The sequence below is a fragment of the Schistocerca nitens genome, chromosome 1 (genome assembly GCF_023898315.1).
Source record: "Schistocerca nitens isolate TAMUIC-IGC-003100 chromosome 1, iqSchNite1.1, whole genome shotgun sequence".
Taxonomy (NCBI): domain Eukaryota; kingdom Metazoa; phylum Arthropoda; class Insecta; order Orthoptera; family Acrididae; genus Schistocerca; species Schistocerca nitens.
The window spans coordinates 837,873,201-837,893,179 of record NC_064614.1 but is presented as its reverse complement, the minus strand read 5'-3'; the positions used below and the strand labels follow the sequence as shown (position 1 = coordinate 837,893,179).

Genomic DNA, 19,979 nt, shown 5'->3' with positions numbered 1-19,979 from the left:
CCCAGTTCGAGACTGACAAGATGAGCATTAGAACTGAGCGTTTACCAATTCACAGTTATCCATCGTCCTGGGAAACAAAATGTGAATGCTGATGCGATGCGTCGTAAGGTTCGTGTTTGTGTCACCATAAGCCGGGAGGAGGAATTAAAAGCAACCCAAGAAGAAGATCCACAATGTGAAATATGGAAAAATGATCAACGGTTCATTGAAATAGATGGATTGCTGTAAAAAGTTACTAACAAAGGGAATCGCCTAGTTATTCCAGGAAGCACGAGATAGTAAATCTTAACTGAACAACATGATTCCTTACTATCAGGACACTGTGGTAAAAAGGCAACGAATATCAAAGTAGCTGAAAAGTATTGGTGGCCAAGTCGTAAGGCTGACGTATTTGAGTTTTTTTCACAATGTGATTCCTGCAACAGACGGAATAATTCAGGAAGAACTAAGGCACCATTACAAGAACTGCCGGAGACTAGTGAACCTTTTGAAATAATTGGGCTAGATGTCGTCGGTCCCCTGCTGAAGGCTAAGGATGGAAACAAGTACATATTGGCAATATCAGATCATTTCTCCAGATATCTTATGATGGTACCAATACCTGATCAAAGTGCTGAAACCATAGCTAAAGTTTTTGTAAAGGAATGGATTCTAAAGTTTGAATCTCCATCAGTGACCAAGGGATGAATTTTATGAGTGATTTACTTAAACAAACATGTAAGCTGATGCAAATAACGCAGTTGAGAGCCACACCAGCACATCCTAAAGGCAATGGTTGCATTGAGAGAGTACACAGAACCATCATTAAAATGCTTAGCCACTATGTAAGCAGAAACACGATAATTGGGACGTCTGTCTTCCATATGTTGTAAATGCCTACAATGCTAAAATGCACTCATCAACAGGCCTCAGTCACTGTGAAATTGTATATGGATGGAAGATGCGTTCACCCTTGGACTTTGCACGATCGACAGCTGGAATCAGCAATGAACACATAAGGGAGTTAGGTCGCAAACTGAAGGACGCATGGAGGGGAGTGAAACAGCAGAATCATCAGTCCTTCCTTCAGTAAGCCAAGCAACATGATTGCCAAGCGGTCACGCCGCAGTATCGAGTGGGAGACTTTGTCTACCTGAGCAACGTAGTGCTAAAGAAGTCGCAGGTCAAAAAGTTTAAGAAGGTTTGGAATGGACCATACCCGATATTGGAGGTTGTGTCACCTGTCACCCTAAAGCTCCAACTGCCTTTTTGTTCGGTTGTCGTCCATGTCAACCGTGTAAAGCCCTACCTGGGTAGATTCTCTGTAGCAACGCAGGACGACGATGAGGACCGACTGAGGAGCAGACCAACTGCTCCAAAACCCACAAAACCCAGGAGCCGAGCACCGCGAGTTCACAGTCCAGACTTCAAGCCCGAGGTGTCACCACCATCAACCCAGCAATCCAGCCCAAGACACACTTACAACCTCCGTAAGCATGTGTAGTGTGAGTGAATGCAAGGTGGGTTGTGTTTAGCCGAGTGTATATGTGAATGTGCTGTGCAACATAAAATTGCAGCTATTGCGCAAGGTGTTCAAGTGTAAATATCATCTGTTCCACAGGTCGCTGAAGATGCATATTTCTTCATATTCATTGTTTAATTCTAGTGTGTAGAACTTATTAACCATGTTTACTGTAATTCCATTCTTTGTTATGTTAGTGTGTTCCATTAATCCTGTAGATGTAGTATTACAGAATGCAGGTGTGTTGTTTGAACCACAATCAGACATGGCAGTCTCAATGCACAGTGCTACAATTGTGCTTAAATATAATTTATCTGAGATTCACCAACAATTTGATTCTGTTAAAAAACAAATTGATTTGATCTGTTCAATTAAGAATAATGATATAGTCTTGGAAACTGGAACCTCTTGGTATAACAACTGGATTACTGCAAAAATGACTGGATTACTGCAAAAATGCAAATAGAATCCACTTTCACTAGGTATGAGCAAGAGATTTACTGTTTCTTAAAACTCTTGCCACATAAAAGCTTCATTAGGTGCAAACGTGCCTGGTTTGATTTTGGAGGTAGAGTTCTTCGTACTGTATTTGGTACCTTAACTAGCCAAGATCTATTGGACATAAAGGATAAAATACTAGCTCTAGAGCAGCAGTCTAACACAAATTCAATTAACCTTTCTAATTAAATAATTGTGTTAAGAAATATGCAAAAGACTGTTACTAACCACACATTGTTTATTGAACAAATTGTGAAAGAGTTCATTACACATTGTAACACAGTTCCTGGTGAAATGAATGCAACCATCTGTGAATTATATGCAATTCTTCAGGCTGTAAGTGCACATTTAGATTTAAACACCCTACTGTTGAGAATTACTGACAGTTTATGAAACATTAAATTTGATGCTCTCAATTTAAGAATAGCCTTAGAAAGTAGTTCAAATGATTGCTTGAATAGTGTTTTATTGCATCCAGACCAATTTTTACAAATGTTACTGTTGATTGAACGTAAGCTAGATGCATCATCTACCATGATTTACCCTGTCAGTTCCTAAAATTTATATGCTTATCACCGATTAACTACCACATATTCTTTAATGATTGAAGATCAATTAACTGTAATTGTTTCTATACCAATTGCCAGATCCAAGCATAATTTTGAAATGTATAAAATTCATACTTACCCTGTGAAATGGAATCAAGTAGGTATTCAGGCAATGTATCAGCTAAAGGATTATTTATTAATCAGTAAAGATAGAAGATATTTTGTATCCCTGAATGAACATGATGTTCTTAAGTGTAAATGTAGTCATAAGCTAATTTGCCCAGAGATGGCAGTATTCTTAGATACTAGAGTGTACAGTTGTGAGAAAGATTTGTTTATGAACAATCCGCCTCACGGTGATTGCCCTAGGATTTTAATGCATCTTCATTAACCATTCCTTAAAAGATATTCTGAAGGTATAATATATTTGTTTAACTCAACTCTCGAAATCACATTTATGTGTAAAATGTTTGACACACCTGAACTACCGTTCACATTCAAATTAACTGGTAGTGGATTAATTCTGAATGTTACGCACTGTGATTTATCATGTGACCTGTTTGAAATGCCTTCTGTATTACCAACCACCTTTCATGCAGATGCAAAATTCCCTTTAACAAGGATGTTACCTGTTTATTACAATGAATCATACTTACTGACCCATGCAAATCATTCTCTGTCCAGCTTACCCAGGGATGACAATTCAATTGCGGGTATCCATGAAAGTGTTATAAATACTAATAATGAGTTAAATTTCTTAGAAGTAGCAACCAAAATTAAGCCTATTGAATCTTCCAATAATGCTAATCCATATTTGATTGTCAGTGTTGTGTTCTTTGTGCTTTTATTGATGTCTCTTGTAGTACAGCCTATGTAATGTATGAAATTGTTGTCCTGAAAACCCGCTCGTCAGTGCCCATCGTCACCGTGTCTGCAAACAGAATAAATGTTGAAGTGCCCCCCAATGCCGCCATTGGCAAGACAAATGCATGACACCCAGGAGGTCGTCTCAAGCAACCTTCGGTAGCTCGTTTTCATGAGGGAGGGTGATTGTAATGGCAGAATAGTACGGCCATAGCGGACAGTGCCAGAGCCGCCGCACTGCGTGCTTATCACGTGGAATGCTGACAGGAAATACAATCTGAGTCGCGCGCCATGGCGTGTACACAGCCACCGGCTATGAAGAGCAGTCTGAGACCAGCCAGTTGCGAACATGTATCACTCTCGACACAGTGATGGCGGGTTACCAGACACGCGTAATGCATTGTCGCACCGTCTTTATTAATAAATAGTAAAACTAAGTTTTCAGTGTTCCACATTCTGCACTACCCAGAACTACCACCCACACATCCCATCCTAATAGCACATGGACGCAATAACATTTTACTCGGCCGTCCAAAAGACCCCGTTAGATGAAGTATAAATGTATCATATGCTTGTATCGTATCATAATGATGTGTTATGTAATCAATTTGTACCTGTGATGTGAATGAGGATAAGTTAAAACTAACAAACAACCTGTAGTAACAGAACCCAGTTAATTAAAATTTTATGATGTTTTATACTTGTTCATAGTATAAGCATTGGATGGAATGTCAGCCGTAGGTGTAAGTTACCATGTTATGCATATTGTTGTAACTCAATACTTGTATGAAAATGCATTGGAAACCAAACTCCATGTGAAGAAATGAACTTTAAAGACAAACAATTTATACAATGTTTTGGACAGCTATATGTGTTTTTCAACAAGTGGATGGTCAAGTGTGTTGACATTAACATGCGTGTGAGACAAAATAATTTCTGAGTATCATAGCTCACAATGCTTGATACATTAATAAGTGAACTAGTTGTTTGAGCCAGTACTTACATCGTCAACAGATGCTGTTGGCCGGGGTTCTCTCTGCTGAAAATGTTAGTATGATGGGTAATAATGATGTCCGGGCTGTAAAAATGGAGATCTTCATCCACAGCATTGGATTTTGAACAATAAGCACACACCCACTGCACAGAGAATGAAGACAAATGCCACAGCAATTCTTCAATGTGGTACTCAGGTGAAAGTGTGACACTCAGTGTGAAATTAACATTAAGAAAATGGGTGCACACATGTGTGATGGTAGCAGGTAACATGTTGACCATTAATGACTAGTTCTTAGCTGCCAAATCTGCCAGTGCACAAGCGTGAAACCCAGCAGCAAGACCAAAGCAAACTTAACATTATTGTCAACCACTAAATTCAAATATGTAATGGACTATTATATCATGTACATAACCTTTCAATTACTGTAAAACTTTAACATACGTAGGTTAAGCTGGCATATACATTCCATTACATAAAAGAGAAACTAAAAAATAAAGGGCATCGATCCCTATTGGCAAATGGAAATATGTACATGCAAAATACACTGTACATCTCCATACCATGTCAATGTACAGTGTGGGGGCAATTGTGTAGGTACATGGTGAAAGACTCCCAGGATATTGTAAAGTTAAAATTTATTAAAAACAAAAAATGAAACAGCAATCGACCATAAGTGTCAGCAAAGACATTAATTATGAATGTGCAATAAGGCGCAGACAAATAAAACAAAAGAAACCATCATTCATTTTTCTTTGTACATGATTTTGTTTCTCATTCTCTCATATGGAGAAGTTTCTGTTAAGATGTGCAGCTCGGAGTATGACAGGCTACAAGTGTTTTGTATCATATATGTTTCAAAATAAGAGAAGATTTGACATCAGTATTAAGTATTTTTTATTGAAGTGAAGTGGAAGCAAGTAAGGAGGATTTTCTTATTTTTGACAAGCACTGGTGTTCTTGAAGTCTGCTGCCTGCACCTCCAATTGAAATGTACGAGAGGAAGTCCGATTAGCCAAAAATCATACAAGCACAGCGTTTCTAATGATTCAATTGTAATATACTTTAAAATTAATTTTTTCTGTTCATATGTATTTATTATAACACACCTTATGCCTCGCCTGGGCCCATCAACACAGACATTGAACTGTTGATGGCTGGAAACATGTTGCCTGGTCAGACAAGCCTCTTTTCAAATTGTATCAAGTGAATGGACATATACAGGGTTGGAGACAAACTCATGAATCTGTGGGCCCTGCATGTCAGCAGGGGACTGTTCAAGCTGGTGGAGGCTCTGTAATGGTGTGGGACATGTGCAGTTGGAGTGGTATGGGACCCCCAATATACGACTCTGACAGGTGACATACGTCACCTTTATCCATTCATGTCCATTATGCATTCCGACAGACTTGGGCGATTCCATCAGGACAATTTGACACCCCACACATCAAGAATTGCTACAGAGTGGCCCCACAAACACCTTCTAGGCTTAAACACTTCCGCTGGCCACCAGATTACCCAGACATAAACCTGGGATGCCTTGCAACGTTCTGTTCTCCGCCCGTCTCGTACTCTTATAGATTTATCGACAGCCCTGCAGAATTCATGGTGTCAATTCCTTTGAGCACTACTTCAGAGATTAGCTGAGTCAGTGCCATGTCATACTGTGGCACTTCTGCGTGCTCACAGGGTTTCTACATGACATTAGGCATGTGTGCCAGTTTCTTTGGCTCTTCAGTGTATCTCCAAACATAAAGTTGGAAATGGACTAAAGTCGTCTTACAATGGGGCAACATTAGCTCATGTACGAAAAAAGTTTTTTTTTTTTTAACAATTATCATTAATTATGCATTCCATGTCAAAATGTTCTCAGAAAACTATCACTTTTACCACAAATTTTTTTTACAGTTTTGGAAGTAAAAATGGAGGACATATATTTCAGTCTTGAAAAACTGGAAAAAATGCACCAAAGTTGGCCCTGTTTACAGTAGGTTCTGCGTGCAGCATACAAGTATATACACTAATGAGCCAGAACATTACACTCAGCTACCTAATAGCCGGTGTGTCCACCTTTGGCACAGATAACAAAGGCGACGCATCATGGCGTGGAAGCAATGAGGCCTTGGTAGGTCATTGGAGGGAGATGACCACACATAAACACCCAAGTCATCTAATAAACGTAAATTCTGAGAAGGGGTGTGATGAGTTCTGATGCCACATTCAATCGCATACCAAATGTGTTTGATTGGTTTCAGATCTGGCAAGTTGGAGGGCCAGCACATCAAATGGAACTCACCACTGCGTTTCTCAAACCACTCAATCACACTCCTGGCCTTGTGACATGACAGATTTTCTTATTGAAAACTGCCACTGCTGTAGGGAAATATTACTGTCCTGAAGGGGGTGTGTGTGCCTGCAACCTGTGTATGATACTCCTTGGCCATCATGGTACCTTTCACGAGCTCCACTTGATCCCTTGATGCCCATGTGAATGTTCCCCAGAGCATAATGGAGCAGCTGTCAGTTTGTCTCATCCCACAGGTGTCAAGAAGCTGTTCCCTCAGAATATGATGGACCTGTGCCATCCCATCAGCATGATGAAGATGGTATCAGGATTCATCAGACCATGTGACATTCTGCAACTGTGCCAACATCCAGTGCCGATGAACATGTGCCCATTGCAGTCACAGTTGCCAATGTCATGGTGTTAACACTGGCACATGCAGTGGTCGTCGGCTGTGAAGGACCATCGTTAGGAGTATTTGGTGCACTGTGTTTCAGACACACTTGAACTCTGCCCAGCATTAAAGGCTGGTGTTGATTCCATCACAATTTGCTGCCTGTCCTGTTTTATCAGTCTGTCCAGCCTATGATTTCCAACATCTGTAATGAGGGATGGCTGCCCAGTCCCATGACATGTGGATGTGGTTTCACCACACATTGAAGATACTCACCACAGCACTCCTCAAAATGCTTGAAAAATCATGCAGTTTCTGGCATGCTCATACCAAGACTCTGGGCCATTACAATTTATCCTTGGTGAAACCCAGACAGATTACGCGACTTCCCCATCCTACACACGGACAGCATGCTCATTGATTCTACATGTACCATGCATGTTTCTGGATTGCAGTCATTCCTCGCCAGGTGACATTGCTATTGCCTGGATGTGTTTATATTGATAGTAGTTCACTGGTCATAATGTTCTGGCTGATCAGTGGAAGTATCAGTTATTGGTGTCTGATCTGATAATAAAATGATATCATTATAATTCCTTTACTTTCGAATACACTAAAGATTTATTTGCTACTGAGACAGCAGGACTGGGCTTGATTTTTTGAAACCACCTATACAGTAGTGTAGAATTTCAGTGCCATGTTTAAGACAATGCAACCATCTGTCTTGGTGTACCCTTGTTTGTGAAAATGTGACAAAAATGATTTCTCATGAGACAGTAAACTATTAAAAAAATAAATAAAACATGAGTTTATGCACTAGCTCCATAGGACAATTGCTAAGGTTCTAAGCTCATAAGCTAAAGATTGCATATTCAGTACTTACAGAATGGTAATTTTTTAAAACCTTCATAAAAATGAGTGTAATCTCTATTTTTATTCATTTAATTTGGTTTTATATATAGTTCTTTTCTTAAATTTAATTTCTAATACTTAGATGCCTCATTTAAGTCACTCTATTAACTTTATTATTTTGCACAGATTAAGTGGATTTGTATTATAAAAACTGACTCCAGTAAGGTAGCATATTTATTTTTGCATGGTGCAAAAATAATTTATGTTTTACATGTTAAATTGATAGTAGCCATCCAAGAAAATATACATTTCATTTTAGGACCAATGCATGGCAAATATGGTCTACAAAACTTTTAGTGAGCCTAGCAACCCTAGTTCCATTCAATAGATATCAGAAGAATTCAATAGACATTATGTCACTTCTTACTGCTGACAGTCTTTGCTGAACTGAAGTGTGGAGTGTTCAATTTAATTTCATATCATTACTATAAATAAGTACCACAGATGAATGTGAGTATCTTTCACAGCAATCTTTCACCAATTTCTGTAACTTCTGTGTGCCATTTCTACCATAGCAGATGATTGTCACAAAACATGTTATCACACCAGATGCAATTGCTTTTGCTCCACAGCAGCGATCACCCAATGGAAGTTTATACATTCCTTCACCCCTCCCTGCATACCACTCTGGTGAAGGCTTACAAAAATCTTTATGGACTGTAAATAGAATGTTTCATCTACTATGTGGAACTGAGAGATCAGTAATTTTTAAAAATGTAAATATTATGATAAGATTAATAAAAATACCAGATTATAATGACATAAGCAAAGATTCCAAACAAATAAAAAGAATGACTACAAAGTTTTTTGAGACAGAGTCCTTGCATAAAAAGTTCTCGGTTTACTTGCCGCATCAAATTTGGATAACATCCCAAGCTTTTGATGACTACCTCCATCTTCTTTATCAGGCATAAAACTGACTGTCGTGGACCGGTGAGGCTTCTGATTTTATAAGCAGTGGACGGCTTCTCATTGGCTGGATGATGTCACGGTGTAAACGGCCTGTACTGAGGTGGTGGCCTCTATATCCATAGATTTTGTATGCACGCTTTATCCAGCATTACTTGCAGCGCCATCCATCGCAACAGGCGGACAACTGCGACGAATGTAAGAAGTCTCCCTCTGCGCTCTTTCTTTATCAATTGCAAGCTTCCATTCATTGCTCAGTGCATAAACGGAGTCTATGTAGAAATTATTTTCACAGAGTCTAATTTTAACTGCTTCCCTGGTGACAGAGTCCCAATAGTTTGAAGCGTGAGCAAGTAGTCTTGTTTCATCAATTAAAATCTTATACTTATTTAACAAACTGTGCTCAGCCACTGCTGATTTTTCTAGATACCTTTATTTCAGGTGACACTGATGTTCCACACAGCAATCGGCAACAGTTCTTATAAACTGGCCCATATAATTTTTGCCACACTCAGAAGGAATGCTGTAAATTCCCGGTATCCTGAGACCAAGATTATCTTTCACGGAACGCAACATTTCCTTCATCTTCCTGGGTGACCAGAAGATTGGTCTGATTCCCTGCTGGCTCAGGACTCTGCTGATCTTGCTGGTCATTGCACTGCAGAATGGTAGCTGCGCGATGTGTTGGTCCTCTTGATATGTTTGAACAGCATCCTTCCTAGGTTTCTTCACCAGAGTAGATCTGATATCATGATTGGAATATCCATTTTTTCTGAATACTGTTGTTAGATGGTTAATCTCGGAGCCGAGATGATTCTTGTCCAAAATAGTCCTTGCTCTGTGTACCAAGGTATTCAGCACAGCTCTCTTCTGAGCTGGGTGGTGAAAATTTTGCACTTTTAGATATAAATCTGTATGCGTCAGTTTTTTGTTGTACACAGAATGTCGAAGATGTCCATTTGATTTTCGCTCCACCAGCACATCTAGGAAGGGTAACTTCCCATCCTTCTCCACTTGCACTGTAAATCTTACGTTCTGATGTATAGCAATCAAATGATCAACAAACTGCTGCAGTGCCTCATTGCCATGTGGCCATATTTAAAATGTATCGTCAACATACCTGAAGAAGCAGGATGGACGTAAGAGAGCACAGTTCAACGCTTGTTCTTCGAAATCCTCCATGAAGAAGTTAGCTATGGCTGGTGGCAGTGGCGAACCCATGGCTGTTCCATCAGTCATTTCATAATATTTTCCACCATACAAAAAATAGGTGGTCGTCAAAGTGTGTCAAAATAACTTCAGTATTTCATGAGAGAAATGAGCAGCCAACAGTTTTAACATATCTTCCACCGGCACGTTTGTAAACAAAGAGACCACATCTAGGCTGATCATGATGTCATTCGGACCTATCCTCATCTGCTTTATGATGTCAACAAACATTTTTGAGTTATTAATATGATGGCTACAGTGGCCAACTATAGGTGCTAATAATTTGGTTAAGTATTTTGCCAACCGCATTCCGCGCTGTGCACGATTTCGTCATCACTGCACTGCTCGCCTGTGCAGACACATGGTGTTCCGACTGCTTTGGCATGCTTATCATTCAATTTAACAAAAACTATTTGCCCTAAAAATTTGATTTTTACACATCTTCTTGACTGATACCATCTCCTCATAAATGACTTAATTTTGTTTCGATGTTCAACGCAGTTATTATGCAGCATTAAATGTAATAAACGATTGCACGAAATTTTGAAGAGTTTGTAGAGGTAAAAGTCCATAGCGTTTACTTTCTGTATGGTCGATTTTAGTTGCCACAATGTTGAGAATGAAATGTGGACAAGATACCTAAATTTCATATAAAATTTACTGTATAACAATATCTCATTTAATTTAAGTACCAGGTAGGTGTGGTATGTAATATTTAGAAATATTCCATCTTTCGCAACTGTAGCAAAAGTTTTATTTACACCGGGCGCGTTTGGCTTTATTTTAAAGCACTACAGTCAATCAAAAGGAAGTAGACAAAATACATTAAACAAAACTGTGGACTTACAAAAACATTGGACTTGAATATACCGTCTATCAGTGAAATGCTCTGAGCTATATCAAACACAATTTTTGTGTGTGGCACAAACAAACAGCATTTATTTGCTAAAACACTGATCAGCTGATACAAACGTTGAGTATTGTGTTACTGCACTACAAAACTACGGAAGGTGACTTGGCAATGGAGGAGACAAAATGAAGATGTTCCAAAAGAGAAAAACACATCTGGTCTAATTAAGACGCTTATTAAGTTGCAGAAGAGGAATATGTTTCAATACCATTGGTAAAACTGTGACTGTGGAACAAAAACAAGAAAGAGAACATGAGTACCATTGTGTATGTGTCTTACCTTTCATTGATTGTAGTGCTTTAAAATAATGCCAAACAAGCCCGGTGTAAATATAACTTATATTACAGTTGCCAAAATGGACTATTTGTCAATGTTACATACCACACCTACCTGGTACTTAAATTAAATGAGATATTGTCATACAGTAAATTTTATATGAAATTTAGGTATCTTATCCACATTTAATTCTCAACATTGTGGCAACTAAAATCGACTATACGGAAAGTATATGCTATAGACTTTTACCTCTGCAAACTCTTCAAAATTTCTTGCAATGGTTTACTACATTTAATGCTGCACAATAACTGCGTTGAACATCAAAACAAAATTAAGTCATTTATCAGGGGAAGGTATCAGTCAAGAAGATGTGTAAAAATCAAATTTTTGGGCCAAATAGTTTTTGTTAAATTGAATTTTAAGTGTGTCAAAGCATTCGGAACACCATGTGTCTGCACAGGCGAGCAGTGCAGTGGTGACAAAATCGCGCACAGCGCAGAATGCGGGGAGCACGTCTCTGTAGCAGCGAAAGGGTTCATGAAGAGACAAAGCACTAGAAATTTCAAAAAATTACATTAAAACGAATAAAATTCATGAAGTAAGACACTTCGATATTGTTTTTAAATAAAGAAAATATTAAGCACCACACAAGGTCTGAACTCATAACCTTTTGCTTAGCAGCCCAACTCCTTAACCATATGCTAACGCAGCTCGTCAGTCAATTAAACTCCTTGAGGACTCTAAAATGTCATGCAAAATACCAACAAATACTGTTGGTATGAGTATGAATACTCACGCTTCGTCGAAGTACAATAGGAAATAAACAATTACCGCTGTTCTTTATTGCGAAAAAGCAGTTCGTGAGATTGATACCAACACCTCTCCTTGCTATCGCCTGAATTAGGAGGCTTATTGCTTGTTTGGTTTAATTAATTAATAGAATATGAAGCAATTCGTATAAAGAATGCTTTTTCCAAACTTTCTATAAAAGGAAGTCTGCTATCAAGACATTCCTTTGATTCTATTACTTTATTTATGACTGAACGTTTCTAAAACTGAAGACACTCGTCTGTGCTCTGCGCTGCAGTCGAACTCTGGCAATGTCGTTCTCTGTTCATTGGCTGACTGTGTTTTGTGACGTCAGATGTGCAGAACGAACCTAAACTCGGCCAACGTCATAAATGTCACGCACTATAGTTCTTCTGGGAGGCCAGAGTTCGTTAGGGAGCTCCCCTGTCTTCCTACTAAGTGCTGCTGTGGGACCCCATTTAAGAATCCAGTACATGGCATCTTCCAATAATAGGGACACTTTCTTATGATAATCGGTAGCATTGAGGATAACTATGACATTCCCTTTGTCGGCTGGTAGTACAACTAACTCTTCATCCTTCCCCAATGATTTCAATGCCAGTTTCTCCACTCTGCTTACATTGGACTTAGGAGGCTTGGCTGTTGCTAAAATCTGACTAGCTGGAAGCCTTACCTCATCTGCTGCCTGTTCAGGAAGGTGCCGAACCACTTCTACTTCTCCACTGATAATCTCGGCCACTGGTAGCTTTTGTGGAGCTGGAGAAAAGTTCAGTCCCTTACTGAGAACCGAGATGGTGGTGTCATCAATTTCCTTGTCGGAGAAGTTGATAACAGTGCGACAAAGGGAATGCTACAGTTATCCTCAATGCTATGATTATCATAAGAAAGTGGCCCTATTATTGGAAGATGCCACATACCAGATGCTTAAACGGGGTCCCACAGCAGCACTTAGTAGGAAGACAGGGGAGCTACTGAAGAACTCTGGCCTCCCAGAAGAACTAGTCAAGAATCTACGACCAAGAGCACCAAGGCCACCCAGGTTATATGGTCTACCCAAAGACCATAAGGATGAGGTCCTGTTGAGACCTATTGTTAGTGCTATTGGGTCTCCTATATATCAGTTGGATAAATACTTAACCAAATTATTAGCACCTATAGTCGGCCACTGTAGCCGACATGTTTGTTCACATCATAATACAGATGAGGATAGGTCCGAATGACATCATGATCAGCCTAGATGTGGTCTCTTTGTTTACAAACGTGCCGGTGGAAGATATGTTAAAACTGTTGGCTGCTCATTTCTCTCCTGAAATACTGAAGTTATTTCAACACACTTTGACGACCACCTATTTTTGTATGGTGGAAAATATTATGAAATGACTGACGGAACAGCCACGGGTTCGCCACTGTCACCAGCCATAGCTAACTTCTTCATGGAGGATTTCGAAGAACAAGCATTGAACCGTGCTCCCTTACGTCCATCCTGCTTCTTCAGGTATGTTGATCATACATTTTAAATATGGCCACATGGCAATGAGGCACTGCAGCAGTTTGTTGATCATTTGAATGCTATACATCAGAACATAAGATTTACAGTGGAGGTGGAGAAGAATGGGAAGTTACGAAGATACCCTTCTTAGATGTGCTGGTGGAGCAAAAATCAGATGGACGTCTTGGACATTCTGTGTACAAAAAACCGACGCATACAGATTTATATCTTAATGCGCAGAATTTTCACCACCCAGCTCAGAAGAGAGCTGTGCTGAATACCTTGGTACACAGAGCAAGGACTATTTTGGACAAGAATCATCTCGGCTCCGAGATTAACCATCTAACAACAGTATTCAGAAAAAATGGATATTCCAATCATGATATCAGATCTACTCTGGTGAAGAAACCTAGGAAGGGTGCTGTTCGAACATATCAAGAGGACCAACACATTGCGCGACTACCATTCTGCAGTGCAACGACCAGCAAGATCAGCAGAGTCCTGAGCCAGCAGGGAATCAGACCAGTCTTCCGGTCACCTGCGAAGATTAAGGAAATGCTGCGACCTGTGAAAGATAATCTTGGCCTCAGGGTACTGGGAATTTACAGCATTCCTTCCGAGTGTGGCAAAAATTATGTGGGCCAGTCTATAAGAACTGTTGCCGATTGCTGTGTGGAACATCAGCGACACCTGAAATACAGGTATCTAGAAAAATCAGCAGTGGCTGAGCACAGTTTGTTAAATAAGTATAAGGTTTCATTTGATGAAACAAGACTACTTGCTCACGCTGCAAACTATTGGGACTCTGTCATCAGGGAAAAAGTTGAAATTAGATTCTGTGAAAATAATTTCAACAGAGAATCCAGTTATGCACCCAGCAATGCATGGTAGTGCACAATTGATACAGAAAGAGTGCAGAGGGAGACTTCTTACATTCCTCGTAGTTCTCCGCCTGTTGCGATGGATGGCGCTACAAGCAATGCTGAATAAAGTGTGCAAACAAAATCTATGGATATAGAGGCCGCCACCTCGGTACACGCCGTTTTCATCGTGACGTCATCCAGCCAATGAGAAGCCATCCACTGCTTATAAAATCAGAAGCCTCACTGGTCCACGACAGTCAGTTTTACGACTGATGAAGATGATGGAGGTAATCATCGAAGGCTTGGGACGTTATCCAAATTCAACACGGCAAGTAAACTGAGAACTTTTTATGCAAAAAAAAAGAATAAAAGGCAGAAAGAGTTAGACCAAAATAAACTCCATACAATGATTGAAATGAGGTGGGCAACGATTCAAAATGACATAAAAAAATAAATATATTTAAAACTAAATTATACAGATAAAAATGAAAACCATCGACATTTACTGTGAAGTTTATTAAAAAATTAGCACACTGCCAGAATTGAATGAATGACCAGCGGTTTATGATACTACAGCTTTGGTCTCCTTTTGAAATGAAATTTTTAGGGTATGTGTAAAATTTCAAGGTTTTGACATTTTCAACACACACATTGCAGTTCAGGTGGGTCACTTAACTGCCAAACAGACATTGAAAATAAATGTATGTTTTTATGGGCAGTTGTGTGGATCTCTTTGAGATCTACAATTTAGTGTGTAATTTAGTATCTTAGGGGACACAATGAACAATGTCTTTTGATGTAAATATATGAATCCAGAAAATTTTGCGGCCTCTACACGCTGGCTAAACCCTATCAGTTACATCAAAATGACATGAAAATGACATAATACTAAAATGTAGACCTCAAAAATATGTACATAAAATACATTATATACATGTTTGTCTTACATGGTTCACCCACAAGCATGAGTTTAGTGTTTTGTATTCACTGTGTACAGCAACTACAAATCATGAAAATGGCAACTGTGGCTAAACCATGAAACACAAACAGATGTTACCACAGTGTTTTACATTCAGTACCTTCTTTGGGTGCATGTCATTGCAGACATTACTCTACTAGAACATTCCAAATATTGAGTTATTTTTATTTTCATGATATGAAGATAGCATCTGTTCTTCCGGACATGTCCGAAAGAACAGATGCCATCGGTGAAGGTGCAGCTCTCTAGAATGAAATTACAATTAAATCAATACCATTAGCTGTTGATGGGCATTTATATACATCAATGGGGACAGTTGAAAATGTGTGTCCCGACCGGGACTCGAACCCAGGATCTCCTGTTTACATGGCAGCCGCTCTATCCATCTGAACCACCAAGGGCACAGAGGATAGTGCGACTGCAGGGATTTATTGCTGGCACACTCCCCGTGAGACCCACATTTTCAACTTATAGTCCACACACTACATACATAGTGCCCCTGCCATTATACCCATTACTTGTGGCAGACAATCCACCGAGTCCTGTCTTCATATCATTTTAGGCTAACTGTCTGATGACCTTCTTCAGTGTGGATGGACACAATTTGCCTGAACTCTTACGGGACTCGGTGGATTGTCTGTCGCGAGTAATGGGTGTAATGGCAGGGGCACTACGAATGTAGTGTGTGGACTATAAGTTGAGAATGTGGGTCTCACGGGGAGCAAGCCAGCAATAAATCTCTGCAGTCCCACTATGCTCTGCGCCCTCGGTGGCTCAGATGGATAGAGCGTCTGCCATGTAAGCAGGAGATCCCGGGTTCGAGTCCCGGTCGGGGCACAGTTTTTAACTGTCCCTGTTGATGTACATCAAACGCCCATCAGCAGCTAATGGTATTAATTTAATTGTAATTTTATTTTCATGTGTTAATTAAATAAATAAATAAACAAATTTTTAACACTCTGGTGACCAAGCCCGGGTGTAGCTCAAGCCATGGCACTGAGCTCAATGGACTATGCCCGAGTGTAGCTTGGACCACAATGTTCCACATCGTGCAAGCCTCCTGTCACTCAAAACTGACTTGTTTTGTGTGAGAACATTGCATAGACATCTGGCTAGCTGTTGCTTGACAGGTGCTGCCCTCTGTTATCAGGTTCTAGAATTACTTCAAATGAAGCAGTAGCAAACTTTAGTGCTGCCGTCGCGCCTGACTGAGCCTTTATGTGCTTGCATTGTCATCATATTCGCTATGTCATGTTTATTGAGTGATCAAGAAATTTTAGAGGCACTGGAAGAAGAATTGATTGATTCTGGATTGGAGGGTGAAATACCTGAGTGGGAACAGTCTGAAGAAGATTCAAATTCAGGTAAGCTACAGACTGATATAACATGTCATCTCTAGAACTGTTGCCTCCGTTACTGGGACTGCAATTACAAATAAGTTACATTTTACTTGTCTTCATCTCATCTTTTTTTTACACATGAATCTGATGATGAATATGCCGCTGTGCAAACAACTTTCAAGTGACAATGTTCTTCTGCTGTAACACAGTCTTCTGCTCCACCACAGAAGAGGCAACAGTCTTCACAGTTAATGATTTAGAGGAAGAACTGTACGACAGATTATGCTAAAATAGTGAACAAAAGTGGACAAGATGTAGAGTATGCGGAGGAACTCAAGAATATGTGGAAGGAGTATTTTGAAGAACTCCTGAACCTGAATGGGGACCTGGATGAGGAGGAACAAGCTGAGGAGAAAAAAGAGAAGGAACAGTAAATAGAAAAAGCCCTTAGATGGGGAGAAGTGGAAGAGGCATTGGGCAAGATGAAGGGAGGGAAGTCACCAGGTCTGGATGAGCTAAGTGTAGAGATGGTGAGAGCAGCAGGAGAGGTGGGGATACAATGGCTATATTGAGTAATGAAAATTGTGTGGAGACAGAAGATGATCCCAGAAGACTGGAAGAAGGGAATAATTGTCTTGATCTTTAAGAAGGGAAATAGGAAAGAGTGCAAGAACTATCGGGGGATAATATTGATGAGTCATTGTGCAAAGATTTTTGAGAAAATTTTGGAAGCATGAATTCGGGCAAAATTAGAAGAAAGAATGAGGGAAGAGTAACATGGCTTCAGAACAGGAAGGTCCACAGTGGCTCTAATTTTTGCTGTAAGATAACTGCAGGAACAGCATTATGAATATGGAATATATCTACTAATGACCTTCCTGGACATTGAAAAAGCGTATGATAGTGTACATAGAAGCAAAGTGTGGAAAGCCCTGGAGAAGAGAGGAGTAGCAAAACAGATTATTTGGAGGATAAGGAAATGTACCATGGAAGTGTAAGCTGTGTGAAAGTGGGAGGAGAGAGATCGGCTTGGATTGAACAGAAGAATGGCTTGAGGCAGGGAAGGGCACTTTCACCATTACTCTTCATTGTAGTGATGGATGATATAATGATTACAGTAGCACAAGTAATTGGTAAAAGTAAGATGAAAGCTATGGTGTTTGCAGATGATCTGATGATTTGGGGGAATAAGGAGGAGGAAGTACAAGAGCAGTTGGACGTGTGGGAACAAACAGTACAAGAATATGGGATGAAATTTAGTATAAGTAAGAGTGAGATGATTATCACAACAAGAAAGAAGAAGAGAGGAACAACTGGAATAACATTTGGTGAGGAATGATTGAGGAGGGTGGAGAGTTTCAAGTACATAGGAAGCCTGATACAGGAAGATGAAAAAAATGATACAGAAATAACGAGTGGGGGAGAAAAGCAGAAGCATTTCGGAAGAGTGTCAGAAACCTGATATGGAGCAAGGATGTACCCCAACTCAGTAAAAAGGTTGTATACTGGTCATACTATGTCCCAATCCTGACATATGCATCAGAAACCTGGGTTATGAAAGGAAGATAGAAAAGCAAAGTACAAGCTAGTGAGATTAAATTCTTGAGAAACAGTATTGGAGTGACAAAGATAGACAGGTTAAGAAATGAGAGGATCAGAGAGTTAATGAAGGTGGAGCCATTACAGGAGGAGATAGAGAAATTAAGGCTGAGATGGTATTGACACGTTAAGAGAATGGAGGAGAAGAGGATACCCAGGAGTATACACGAGACAAAGCTGGAAGGAAAGAGACCAAGAGGAAGACCAAGAGACATATGGCTGAAAGGAGTAGAGGAATGCGTCCAGAAGAAAGGAGAAGACTGGACCAAGGTGAAGATGGAGAGATGGTGGCAAGACAGAAGACTATGGAGAGGCCTATGTTCCATACAGACCCAGCCAGAGGCTGGAAACTGTCCAAGATGATGATGATGACTGATTTAGGTTGGAGATTCAAGGACCTACAGCCTCCTTTACCACAGTTCCCTGACACAACTGGAGTTAAAGGTGCAATTGATGAAAGATGCACACCACTTCTATGATGAAACACATAAAATCAGAAATGAACAGGTATGCAAAGCGTGTTTATGATAAACTGAAGGCAGGTTCCAAACTAAAGCCACACAGTGTTTGGCATTCATGCATTGGAGAGAAGCTTCATGAAATGTATTTGATTTTCGCAATAATTATTCATATGTGCCTCATGAAGAAACCAAAATTGGCAGGCTACTGGTCTGTCAATAGTTTTATTTCAACCCCTTTCCCAGGATCTATAATGAGCAGAAATAGGTTCAGGGCCATACTTTCAAATTTACATTTGAATGACAATACAACCTACATTGAAAGAGGTCAACCATAACATTATGCCATACATAAAATCAGACCTATTCTCGATTATCTATTGTGAGAATGTACGAAATCATTTAATCCCTTCAAAAACCTCACCACTGATGAAGGCATGTGTGTATTTTGTCGGTGTGTGGTCTTTCATGTCTACATAAAAATTAAACCACGCAAGTATTGAATAAAAATGTTTAGTGTTTGTGATTCAAAGACTGGTTACATTCTGGGATTCGAAGTATACACCGGTAAGGGATTGAAAGACAATTCCATAATACCACTCTTTCAGACGTTACTTGCTGATTATCTGGGTAAAGGTAACATTGTTTATATGGACAGATTTTACAGTTCACCAGCAGTTTTTGATTTCATACATCAAAATAAAATGAAAGCTGTAGGCACATGTGTGGCTAATCGAAAGGAACTGCCAAAAGAAAATGTTGTATTGAAGATACTGAGAAGGAATCAATCAGTGTCAATGAGGAGAAACCACCTGCTTTGTTTGAAGTGGAAGGACATGAGGGATGTCTTATGCCTTTCCTCTAAACACAAAATGACAACCTCTAACATTTCTGTTCGTACGAAGAATGGTGTCAAGATCAAGTAAAAACCGGATGCAATTTTTATTACATATTGCCCTTTAAGATACATCAAGCACAGATGTGCCAGTAATAATTTAAAGAATGGCATAAATAGCTCGTTTTCTCTGCCCAAAATTTTCTGAAGTGGCTGGACCTCGAGGTGTTAAAAGATATTCTTTTTATTTTTTAAAAAAATTATTGATACTTGTTCTCACAACTTCAAGTGCTTTGTTCTCCTGTTG

At 39.6% G+C, this 19,979-nt stretch overlaps 1 non-coding gene across 1 annotated transcript; it reads left to right on the top strand.

Moving 5' to 3' along the window:
* Positions 1–16,202: 16,202 nt before the first annotated feature.
* On the top strand, positions 16,203–16,277 carry Trnat-ugu (transfer RNA threonine (anticodon UGU)). Its single transcript has one exon. It is a non-coding gene; the product is annotated as a tRNA-Thr (tRNA).
* Positions 16,278–19,979: the final 3,702 nt, after the last annotated feature.